This window comes from Pinus tabuliformis, chromosome X (assembly GCF_031772625.1).
Source record: "Pinus tabuliformis cultivar Carrire ecotype Pingquan chromosome X, CPIR1, whole genome shotgun sequence".
Taxonomy (NCBI): domain Eukaryota; kingdom Viridiplantae; phylum Streptophyta; class Pinopsida; order Pinales; family Pinaceae; genus Pinus; species Pinus tabuliformis.
Window position 1 is genome coordinate 260,856,924 of NC_142308.1, and position 13,241 is coordinate 260,870,164.

The window sequence follows — 13,241 nt, forward strand, 5'->3', positions numbered from 1 at the left end:
CGTTTTAATCTGGTCTGTTTGCGGTTCCCCATCAAAGGGACAGCAGTTAGCTCCTCTTTGTCTTTCCCTTTGAGATGGCTAATTTCTGCTTTTCCTCCTTCCTGCACGTAAGAACGACGATTATCAGTTTTGCCTATTAACCTCACGTGTTTCGTCATTATCTAAGTTTAAAATGCAGAAAGGTTTGTATATCCTAATGAGAAAGATACTGAAATAACCATCAAAATATACCTTGGCAGCTTTCTCCTGTTCCCTTTGCCATCCTTCGAAAGCTTGGCTTTCAGATAAGTTGACGTTCCTTAGCTGCTACTGTAATTCTTCATATTTTTCTCGGGGGACCATTTGCTCCCTGAGCTTTTCTGCTTCTTGCTGGGCCTGCTTCAAATGTTGGTGGAGGGTTCTTGTTTTCGGGTCTCTCTTCGATGCATCCGTGGAGGCCGGGAGCTTTACTTGAACTTTCTTATTATGTTGTTTTGAGTTCAGAGCCCTTATTACTCCCAATGGTGGTGCTTCCGTCTGAACCATCTTATCATCCTTTTCAATTTTAACACGAATTCCAGCCCACTGCTGTTCCTTTTCAAATGGAACAGTAGTTTGTTTTTCAGCTTCATTTGGAACAGCCGTTTGGCTTCTGTCAAGGTTTTGAGTAGTGGGATGGCTTCTGGTCCTTCGCCTCCTACCCTTAAGGGGTCTTACTGGTGTAGTCAGACCTTTTCTTCTTGAATTCCCCTTCACCCTTTGCCTTGCTTTTAGAATCCTAATCTGCTGGTGAAGCTGGGCTATTATGTTCAACAATGTCCGCTTTTCCCTTCGTAATTCCCTTATTTCCATCATCTCTTCCGAAGGAACAACAGGCTGTTCGCTACGGTTTGGATTGTGGCTGGCTTCCTGATTTTCTTCCTGAGGTAACTGTTCCGGGGTAAGAACCTTACTTGGCTTCGTTATTTCTTGGGCTGATCCCTCTTCTGCTCTTATTTCCTCCAGACTTTCTTCTGGTGGCTTCTGACTAGGAATGGGTTGTTCCTGCTCAGCATTTTCTAATACCTTCTCATTATGAACGGGCAAGTTTTCTATTTCTGCCTCTTCTTCATGCAATTCCTCGGGTGCATCTTTCTCCTGGGTTTTCTCTTCGGCATGGAGGTTTGATGGACTCAGGGGTTGGCCATATTCGCCCATATTGGCCAAAATGTCAGCCAATTCATCTTCCCTTAACGGGTCTTGTAATGGGCTCCCTTCCTGTTGTTCCATTCCTTCCTCCTGCTCGAACTGCTCAACTTCTTCCTTTTTGTCTCCTTTTTCTTTAGTCTGCTCATCTTGTTCTTCTTCTCTCCCTGCAGATTGCTCTGGATCCTCCTTTCCTTCTTCTGTTTCTGCCTCTGCAGACTGCTCTTCTCCTTCGACGTCTTCTTCTTCCGTTTCTGTTTCTGCAGACTGTTCTTCTTCCTCGGCATCTTCTCCTTCCGTTTCTGTCTCTGCAGACTGCTCTGTTTCCTCACTGCCTTCTTCCTCTGTTTCTGTTTCTGCGGACTGCTCTGTTTCCTTACTGCTTTCTTCTTCTGCTTCTGTTTCTACAGACTGCTCATCTTCGATTTCTATTGCTTGGCTCGTGCTTGCTTGGGGCTTCTTCAGCCCTCCTTGCAACCCTGCGAGCCTTGCTGACCTTCTACGCTTTTCTGGTTGTTCGGGTGTACTAGTGTCATGTTTCTGCTTTTCGGGTCGTTTTTCAGATTGTTTTTCAGGTTGCACCTCTGTGCAAGTGTCCTGTTTTCGTTTCTCTGGACGTTGGGGTGTGTTATCAACTCGTTTTTCATTTTTTCGGACGTCCAGATGTGGCCGTCCGTTTATTGATAACAGCAATTAGTTCTTCCCAGCTGCTCTGCTGCTAGGTGAGACTGTAATTTACTATCAAGCGAATTAATCCGTGGTGGCTAATAACTGATTCTACGTGCTGTGCCTTCTTCATACTTCGTGCGACATCATGCAATAGAGAATTCAACAATGCAGGCAAACTCACAGAACATTTTTGTTTTAAGACAACTAGGAGTTTAAGATGTCGTGGTCTTACCACGTCTTTTCTGCCTTCGCAAGTGATGTAGCTTTGGATGATTTTGCCAATTCCGCCCATGGCTCTCCTAGCGTTGCTGGTAGCACCCCCTTTCCTCGGATTGTCAACTTCTGACCCTCGTCCTGAAAGATTTCCAAAATCTTCTGCAGCCTTTCCTTCTTTATTATCCATACTGGTCCCGTGGCCGATAGTGCCGTGACTCTTGCTATTATGTCGTTGGTGACTTCAATTCGCCTTCCTCTTACTATGGAGTATTCTTCCTGTAAGTTTTGTAAAAATTATCTTGCTATTGTTTCATTAGACTCCTTCAGGCGTGTTGAGGGGCCCGAAGTCGGGTCAACAACAAGGGGGATACCCACCCGGTCCGGAACCTGGTTGGCGGTTCCTTGCCCGTTTGGAGTAGCGGGTCCGACTGGGGGTAATGGGACCAGTTTCCCAATGTGATGGGTGTGTGTGTGTGCGTAGAGTCTGATGATATTAATCTAGAGGTTTTTCTAAACTAGTCTCGATTCTAACTTCTAAACTAACTCTATGCTAATGCAATCTAATGAAGAGAAATACATCTGATCTATGCTAACCCGGGGTGTTTTTCTTTTGTTTATGCGATCTAGAGAGATTTCTAATAGCAGCTGGTAATAAAGATCATTCAACTGATATCAGAATATAAACCAATAAAGATAAACCATTCTGCATAAGAAGTTAGGCAGAGTAGTTGTGAACAGCATATCGCATAATCAGTCTTCTATATGTTAAGCATGATTAAATGATCCCACCGTACAGAAGTGCCAAATGGTAATGCAGACATTCATACAATAACATATAAAGAACTCAGCTACATATCACTTTAGGGATACTAGCAGAATCTAGTCAAGAGATAAAAGTACCATTTATGACTAACTTCACTAATAAACTTCAAGTAATAATGATTTATTTCTACTTGTTCTAACATCTGCTAAGAGTACAGAAGTGCAACATCAGTAACAGATATTAAAATGCAAACATAAATAAATCTTGATCCATCTATTCATCAAAAACCTCCTCTGAGGGTGCAGAAGTGCATGTTCTGAGGATAAGTTTTTTGACAGATTTCCGGACCCTTCTCCATGAAATACTACTAACTAATCAATCTTAATTACATGAAATTAGGGAATCGGCTTCAAATGACCGCCCTTTTACTAAAAGCAACTTTATTTCTAAACTTAAAATCTAATTTCTGACCATTTCTGTATATTCTCTTTAGTGCTGTCAACAGTGCAACGTTTTCCTGGGAAGAGTCGGTTGGCCGCTTTCTTCTTTCGCTCTGGAGATAAAAGTGGAAATAACAGGAGCTGGCACTTCCTTCCGGCAGACCAGAAGATATTTTCGAAAACCTTTCTCTAGCTGGGTGTATTCGCCACGTGTATACTTAGCATAACCCAGGTTCTTCTCGAACTGATTTTGCTGTTGCTGTTTTCGGTTTCCGGTCGTGCGAATGACTGAGTGGGTTAGGAGTCGTGCTGTATGGACATCCCCCTGTTTTAAGAATTGTTTCCGTTCTTTGTTCCAGGCTTTTCTGGAGCGTCCTCCTTCTTTTGCGTTTCTCTTTCTGCTTTACCCAGTCTGAGCCTCAAGATCTTTTGTGAACACGCTGCTTTTGTGCGCCTTTGACTCTGAGTCCTGAATAGTCTAATTTCATCAGTGCCGGTTGGCTGATGGTCTGGAATCCGCGGTTCTGCTGCATGCGGCATCCGTTTGCGGAGGCATTCTCTCTTTACTATCTGATTGGCGCTTTCCTCTTTCCCTCAAATGTTTCCTGCATATAAACTTATATTAGTTGCGTGTCTTGCAGTCTACGCAAAGAAGAAGGGAAATGAAAAGATTTGACGTGAAAGTATTAATCTCTAATGAATGCATAACCCTGACATTCATCATGACTTGACTCTTCGATAAATGTAATGCAATCATTCCTAGATACTCAAGCATGCAGTCATTAAATTCCTTCAAGGCGCGCACTTAATTCGGGGTTTATCGTGTGATAAGTCTTTTCAGATCGCAGATCGCAAATCGCTGCCATCGCAGATCGCAAATCGCAGATATCGCAAATTTTGTTTAATGGTTTATGCCGTATAGCACGATGCTTGCGATTTGCAATATCGCATATCGGCGATCGGCATTTCTCGAAGGTCTTCTTTTAAAGGGGCGCGTGTGATGTATGCGACGCGATGAACTTCGCATCGCTCCTTCGCAGTCTTGCTTTTCGCGCTCGAACAATGCTTCGGCCTTTCTTTGCAATGCGATTTAAGCCTTAGGGAGAGAAATACAAAAACTTTAGAAAAATATTTTTTGGGATTTTTGTTCAGGGTCCCCTCTTTGCTTGACGTTATTGCTAATGTCAAGTGAAGAAGGGGGGTTGTTGGTGACCACAACAATGGCGATTCACTGTGAAGAACCAGTTATCTCTGCTTGTTCTATTGCATTTTCACTTCCAAAACAGAAAAGTTTTCTTATGCCTAAATTTTGTTATGGACAGATAGAGTATTACCTTTTATCCTGTCAATGATGCTTCGTCACAACTTCTTATTTCATTCTGATTGTTTGTTTCCTCTGGGTTATTTCTTGCATTCATACCTAGTCATTACTCAGTCTTTTCAAAGACAAAATAAGGTCTTCTCTGCGTACTGGCTTTGTAAAGTATGCTCCTTTGTCGTAGGTAGAGCCTCTGCTGCCCGCAAGCGTCCATAGCCTCGACAGGGTTACCATGTTATCCAGCAATGATCCTTTTTCCTGCTTGAGGTTATTTACAACATTCCAGAGAAAAACCCTTTTGACACTTTTTTTTTTTTTTTTTAATTTTTTATTCTCTAAAGAACAATGTCTTGGTTTGGTGGCCAAATTATGACACAGTCATCCACTTGATTTACACTTTTGCTGAACAAGCTGGCTCATGATGAGACCCCTTGTCTTTTGATTGCAACAATCTTGAGTCGTTGCCTTGTTTTGATAGACAGTAGTGGCAAAGTCAGCAAGTTATAATATCTGTGATCATGATAAGCCGGCCCACGATGAGACCTCTTATTCTTTGAGATATAGTGTTTTCTTGGATTGTTTCTCTGGATGCTGTGATTCTCCTTAGCAGGGAGGAAGTCATTGTTTTTTCCTTAAGAAAGCTCTGGACGACAATAATAGAGTTTAAGAACAACAGTTTTGCAGAGAATACTTATTTTGCTATCGATGATACTTTTCATTGCATTGGCATAAAACAATTTTTTGCCAAAAGTTACTTTCATCCCAGATTTCTTTGTAAAGTTGAAACTAACATCACATTCAGGCTAAAGTTAACTCTACCTGTCAATAATAAAAGTCAGATTTTTCGAAAAGTTTTGCTATTTATACAAGTGAAATCAAAATCTGATAGAGAAATGGTATGTTTCTTCATGAATCCTATTTATGATCGTTCACAACCAACCCTATTTATGAAGAAAAAAATGGAAAACTAACGTAAAAAAAATTAAAATTATCCTACAAAAACAGAAGGATGACCTTCTATGGGAAATACATTTTGAGGATTTATCCGTTTACAGGCAGAGAATCTCTCCTACCTGTCAAGTCCTGCAACACAAAAGTCGATGGGCCTATGACTTCTACGATTTGAAAAGGACCAAGCCATAGCTTCTAGAATTTCGAGTGTTTGCCCTTTTCTTCGTGAGCCTTATCCCACTTCAAAACTAAATCACCCATCTGAAAGTTTTTTCTGGTCATTATGTTCGAATCAAAAGAGGATTTTATCAGCGCTTGGTGGTGAGCATGGGTTTTCTTGGCCTGCTCTCGTCGTTCTTCTAACTTGATTATTTCCATTTGCCTTAGTTGTAAGGGAGAAGTAGGTACTTGATCAATGTATTGCACTAAGGACAAGGAGGGAATGAGTAAGTGAGTAGGAAGAACTGCTTCTCTCCCGTAAACCAAATTAAAGGGAGAAGTCCCGATAGAGGCTTTCTTGGTAATTCTGTCTGCCCATAAGGCATTTACCAGCGCTTTGTGCCAATTCTTTTGGTTTTGGTCGACTGTCTTTTTGATGATCCTGATTAGGTTCTTGTTCGTTGATTCAACCAACCCATTACCTTGCGGATAGTAGTTGGCGGAATACTTCAGTTTGAACCCTCTTTTGAGTGCGAACTCAGTCATGGTATTTCCAGAAAAATATGAAGCGTTATCAAATATTAAGGCCGTTGGCAATCCAAACCTAGTAATGATGAACTGATCTATGAATTCAACAATGTTTTCAGAATTAGTTGTCTTGAGAGGAACTGCCTCTACCCATTTAGTAAAATAGTCAGTTGCAGTGAGGATATACCTATGCTGTTTAGAGGAGTGAGGAACGATCTCACCTATTATGTCCAGGCCCCATTGGCTGAACGGCTGTTCGATGTTAACCGGCTGCAGTGGCATGGATGACTTCTTTTGTTTCCCTGCAGCCGTTTGGCAGACTTGGCATTTTCTTACGTGATTGTACGAGTCTTTGAACAGCGTGGGCCAGTAGTATCCTGCACGTAAGATTTTGTGTGCGGTGGCTTCTCCAGCATAGTGTCCACCTGCTGGTCCATCGTGGAGTTCCTGCAAAACCTTTTCGGCTTCAGTTTTCTCAAGACATCTAAGAAGCACAGAATCATAGTTTCTTTTAAACAAGACATCATCTACGAGCTGATATTGTTTAGCTTTCAACCTCAGGGCTCTCTTTTTGATGTGATCCAGGTGAAATGGAGCATATCCGTTTTTCAGGAAATAAATGATGTCAGCATAAAATGATTCTACGTCGTTTAGGCTTACCTCATACGTGTGTACCTCTTCAGGCGATTCTTCGGGGATTTGCAATGCTCCGGCTAACATCTTGCAGAAGCCTTGGCCTCTTACGATGTGTGCCGGCTTGATTTCCAGGTCGTATTCTTGCAAGGCGGTGATCCAATTCGCTCTCTTTTCACCCACGTCTTTCTGAATCAGGAGGTTTCTTACCGCTGGGAATGGTACTATGACCTTGGTATGGGCCTTTAGCAAGAAGGGTCTGAAATATTTGACCACTTTGAAAACAGCACACGCCTGTTTCTCTACGTTTGAATATTTCAGCTCAGCACCTTGTAAGTTTGAGCTAAAGAATGCGATTGGGGCTTCTGCCTTTTCTTGGTTTGCCTGGGTCAAGATCGCAACATAAGAATTTTCTGAGGCAAACGTGTATAAGATGAATGGTTCTGAAAAATTTGGGGTTGCTAGGGATGGAGCGTTGATGATGGCTTGTTTGATTAAGTTAAACGCTTCGTGCTCGTCTAGACCCCATTTAAAGTTTGAATTCTTTTTTATCATTTTTTGTAAAGGAGAAATAATACGTGAAAAATCTGGGACAAATCTTTTCACAAAATTGATCTGTCCTAGGAAAGATTGCATGGTCTTTTTGTTATGGGGCATGGATATCTCGGAAATTTCTTTGATTCTGTCAGGTTCAATGTGGATGCCCGATTTGGACACTATGAACCCTAGCAATTTTCCTTCACTCAACGCGAAAAAAGATTTCTTCGGGTTAAGCGAGATTCCATACCTCAAACATCTTTGAAAGATTTGCTTCAAATCTTTGAGATGGTCGCTTCGGTTCTTGGAGTACACAGTTATATCATCTAGGTAAATCACTACCGATTTGTTGACTAAACCTTTAAAAGCGATGTCCATAGCCCTTTGAAAAGTAGCGCCGGCGTTGATCAGACCAAACGGCATTTTCCGATACGCGTAGGTACCCCATTTAGTTCGGAAGGTGGTTTTTAACTGATCATCTGGGTGTACCAACACTTGGTTATATCCTGAAAATCCGTCCAGGAAAGACATTAACTCTGAGCCTGCGACTGCCTGTAATATTTGCTCCATAGGTGGGAGGGGAAAATTGTCTTTCTGACAGGCTTTGTTGAGATTCCGGAAATCGATGCAGATTCTAATATCTCCGTTTTTCTTTCTAACAGGTACCATATTGGATACCCATTTGGAATGTCTGACCGGGAAAATTATTCTGGCTCTCAACAACTTATTCAGCTCAGTTTTTATCTGATTTTCCTGAGCTTCTGTTGGACGGGTTTCTCGTTGTCAATCATAGGGATAGTGTGCTGAATGATAGAAGTGTTATAAGTTTTCAGCTCATCGTAGTTCCAGGCAAAGACGTTTTTGTACTGTCGTAGAAGACGGATGTATGCTGACTTTTCTTCAGGAGCCAGGCCTTGGCCTAGATTGACGTTTTGGGGTTTCTCTTCGGTTCCTAAGTTCACTGATTCGTAGTTCAGAGTTGAACTGTAAAGTTTGGCGTTAGCTGACCTTTTGAACCAACTTTTTAAGTCATACAAATCTTCTAATTTGACCACTGATTTGGGTATAGCATTATCAGTGCCATTTTGTTGTATTTGGTGGTCATGATAGTCCTCGTCGATTATCTGGTTTGAGTAGGATCCTTCAGAGGTAAGGAAACTTACGATGTCTGGGTCGTCGTTGAATACTCTCCAGTTGGTGATGTTGTCAGGGATAGACGGTTTAAAAATTAATTCTATGGAAAACCTATCTGGACTAAAGTCTTCGGAGGGGATGAGTCTGGAGGCTACGTTTGCTAGCAGGTCTGCGCTTGCATTGTGAAGTCTTGGGATTGATGAAATATTGAATGCTGTAAAATGCGCAGTGAGATCTTGCACTAAAGATTGATAGTGCTTTAAATGACTAGACAGGCAGTGTATGGTGTTACGTACCTGTTTGACGACGATCTCAGAATCTCCAAAGACTTGAACATATTTGACGTTGCAGCCGATTGCTTTGTATAGGCCTTGCACCAAGGCTTCGTATTCCGCTGTGTTGTTCGTGCAATCGAATTCCAGCCTGCATGTGAGAATGGTCTTATTTCCGTCCGGGCTAATCAAGACGCATCCTGCTCCCGCTCCCTCATTGGACTTAGAGCCATCAAAATATAATTTCCAAACTAAAGAAGTATTTACAGGGTTATCTAAGAAACTAACACATTTTGAATCATTAGTCTGGGAAAAGTTTTCTACTTGGGACACGACTGAATTTTCTAAATATGGTGATATGTGAGCATTGAAATTTCCAAGGAAAGAGTCTACCGAGTAGTTGCCTATGATGCTGCTGTTGTATGCTATGGCTTCGTTCTCTCCCTCCAAATCCGTCACTATGTACTTTTGGTGTAGTTCTCGTTCAACCTTTATTTGATTTGGCTTCCCGTTGAAGGGTAACCACATGTGTGACCAGTCAGTCGAAAAGTATCCGTGGAGCTTCTCGGACCAATCCCTGCTAAGAATTAGACCATAAAATTCAGGGATGTCAGCAACTAGAATATCGATGACCTGGCATACCTTGGGGTTGGACGACAGTCTTATGTTCACTTGATTAAGTTCGCCTATCACTTCGACTTGTGATCGATCAAGTTGAACTATGCGCACTGCGGATTTTTGCGGTTGAACATTAAGTTTGGCACATATTGACTTGGGTAGAATATTGGTTGAAGCACTAGAATCAACCAAGCAGTTATGCACGTTTCTGTTAAAGATCTCGTAAGTGAGGAGGAAAGGAGGAGTGTGAGATCTAGACCTCCCTCCAATCAAAGCGATGTCATTTGGATCGATTTTATTGATCGCGTTGATTGGGGGTCTTCCTATATTATGGGAAGCTATAGCTGTAGGTAGAGGTGCAGTAGGTACGGCGTGTAACTCTTTCATCATGATCTTCTGTTGGTGTTTCAATTTGCTCAACTCGTACAGGGTGATATTAGCCCTAGTCTTCTTCATGTCGTCGATGATGTTATACTCCATTTCATCCAACACTATTAGTGTCTTTGATGGAGGCGATTGCTCTGATTGGACTGGACTAAATGAGGTCGCTTTAGGGGTTGTCTTCTTTGTTGCGACCTTTTCTTTCGCTGGAGGGCTTGCGCCCTTCTGTTTTGGGGTAGTCTGGGGAGGATCAAGTTGATTTCTGCTTCGTGTGCTAACCGGAAGTGCTTCTTGATCTTCCTCTTGTGGGAGGATGAAATCCCACATTCCTTGCAGTTCCACCACTTCTTCGTCGTCGGTCTGTGTTTCGATGGTGCTCTCTTCTTCTTCTTCTTCAGATTCCACATTTGAGACCACGTTGGGTGGCTTCGTCTCCATGGGGGGATTTCTTTTGAAATTCCTAAAAGGCTTTCTTGGGGACGATTCTGCTACTTGCTTTCTTATGTCAATCATCTCATTAGACATGGCTTTCAAGACTTTTTGTAATCCTTCCATGTCGAAAGGATCCTTCGTTTGCTTCTTCTTGGTTTCTTCTTTGAAAGAGATTTTCTTAGATTTACGCTCTTCGATTGTAGATCTCTTTTCTAGGGCTACTACGCGTCTTTCGACTGCCAATGCCTCAGCCAAGTTTTCGACTAAGGTTGTCTTGCTTGCCCTATCTACGAAGATGGCCAAGTTTGAAGGTAAGGCCGTGATGTACCATTCGCATCTTACTTCCTCGCTGGGCTGGGAAGCAGCGGGGATTTTATTGAGGATCTTGTTGAACTGTAAGTTAAAATCTTTAATGGGTTCCCTAGCCTCAGCTTTAAGATTGGACAGATCGTTGATCAGTGTCGCTGTCGATCTATCATCGCCGAATTTGGTGAGAAATTGATTTTGAAAAATATCCCAGCTGGTGATAGATCCGGAGGGTAGCGAAAAGTACCATGACCCGGCTGTCCCTTGCATCGTATAGGGGAAGAGTCGGACCACGGCATCTTCGTTGGTGACCCCGTTGAGATTAACAGAAAGCATGAAATTATTGATATGTTCTTCAGCTAGCATTCCAGTTTCTGGATTGAACTTTGGTAACCACTTCTCAGGATGGGCAGGTATTGGACTCAGGGGTGGAGGCATTAAAACCGCCCCAGGGTTGTTCCATGGAGATTGTGCCATCGCTGAGTTGCTGGTTAATAAAAGTGCAGAAGATGATCTTCGAGGTTGAGAAGATAGATATGTTACGATCTTTGACGATTGTGGAGGAAGGGTTGCGGAAGATGGATGAGTGATTTGAGGTGGAGATGTGGGTGGTTGACTTCGCGGAGAGGGAGTTGAAATGGACGAGGTGGATGAAAGAGTCTCTCTGTCAGACTCTTGAAGTGCTTTCCTTGCTCTTTTCCTAGTGGGGAGAGGGATTTCAGTTGGCTGAATGCCGAACTTTTCACTCTTCAATCGGGTCAGGGGATGAGCAGGGTTGTATTGCGAAGTCAAGCTGCCTTTAGATTTATCAGATTTCTGGTTAAAAATAGAGAATCCCTGGAGTTTACGGATCAAGGTTTGAACTTCAGGGGGATCGACAATAAGTTGTTCTGATGTATCGGGATGTATAGCAGTGGTGGATGTCCGAGCGACTTCCAGTTCCGAGTTTAGTCGTACCGGGGAAGTTGGTGAGGGTGATTTGCTCTTAGAATGGTATTTGAATTTTGAATTATGCGCCATTCATAGCTTGGCCCTCCTTCTAGCGCCAGAAATGTTGAGGGGCCCGAAGTCGGGTCAACAACAAGGGGGATACCCACCCGGTCTGGAACCTGGTTGGCGACTCCTTGCCCGTTTGGAGTAGCGGGTCCGACTGGGGGTAATGGGACCAGTTTCCCAATGTGATGGGTGTGTGTGTGTGCGTAGAGTCTGATGATATTAATCTAGAGGTTTTTCTAAACTAGTCTCGATTCTAACTGCTAAACTAACTCTATGCTAATGTAATCTAATGAAGAGAAATACATCTGATCTATGCTAACCCGGGGTGTTTTTCTTTTGTTTATGCGATCTAGAGAGATTTCTAATAGCAGCTGGTAATAAAGATCATTCAACTGATATCAGAATATAAACCAATAAAGATAAACCATTCTGCATAAGAAGTTAGGCAGAGTAGTTGTGAACAGCATATCGCATAATTAGTCTTCTATATGTTAAGCATGATTAAATGATCCCACTGTATAGAAGTGCCAAATGGTAATGCAGACATTCATACAATAACATATAAAGAACTCAGCTACATATCACTTTAGGGATACTAGCAGAATCTAGTCAAGAGATAAAAGTACCATTTATGACTAACTTCACTAATAAACTTCAAGTAATAATGATTTATTTCTACTTGTTCTAACATCTGCTAAGAGTACAGAAGTGCAACATCAGTAACAGATATTAAAATGCAAACATAAATAAATCTTGATCCATCTATTCATCAAAAACCTCCACTGAGGGTGCAGAAGTGCATGTTCTGAGGATAAGTTTTTTGACAGATTTCCGGACCCTTCTCCAAAAACCATGAGAAGGGTTAAATACTACTAACTAATCAATCTTAATTACATGAAATTAGGGAATCGGCTTCAAATGACCGCCCTTTTACTAAAAGCAACTTTATTTCTAAACTTAAAATCTAATTTCTGACCGTTTCTGTATATTCTCTTTAGTGCTGTCAGTAGTGCAACGTTTTCCTGGGAAGAGTCGGTTGACCGCTTTCTTCTTTCGCTCTGGAGATAAAAGTGGAAATAACAGGAGCTGGCACTTCCTTCCGGCAGACCAGAAGATATTTTCGAAAACCTTTCTCTAGCTAGGTGTATTCGCCACGTGTATACTTAGCATAACCCAGGTTCTTCTCGAACTGATTTTGCTGTTGCTGTTTTCGGTTTCCGGTCGTGCGAATGACTGAGTGGGTTAGGAGTCGCGCTGTATGGACATCCCCCTGTTTTAAGAATTGTTTCCGTTCTTTGTTCTAGGCTTTTCTGGAGCGTCCTCCTTCTTTTGCGTTTCTCTTTCTGCTATACCCAATCTGAGCCTCAAGATCTTTTGTGAACACGCTGCTTTTGTGCGCCTTTGACTCTGAGTCCTGAATAGTCTAATTTCATCAGTGCCAGTTGGCTGATAGTCTGGAATCCGCGGTTCTGCTGCATGCGGAATCCGTTTGCGGAGGCATTCTCTCTTTACTATCTGATTGGCGCTTTCCTCTTTCCCTCAAATGTTTCCTGCATATAAACTTATATTAGTTGCGTGCCTTGCAGTCTACGCAAAGAAGAAGGGAAATGAAAAGATTTGACGTGAAAGTATTAATCTCTAATGAATGCATAACCCTGACATTCATCATGACTTGACTCTTCGATAAATGTAATGCAATCATTCCTAGATACTCAAGCATGCGG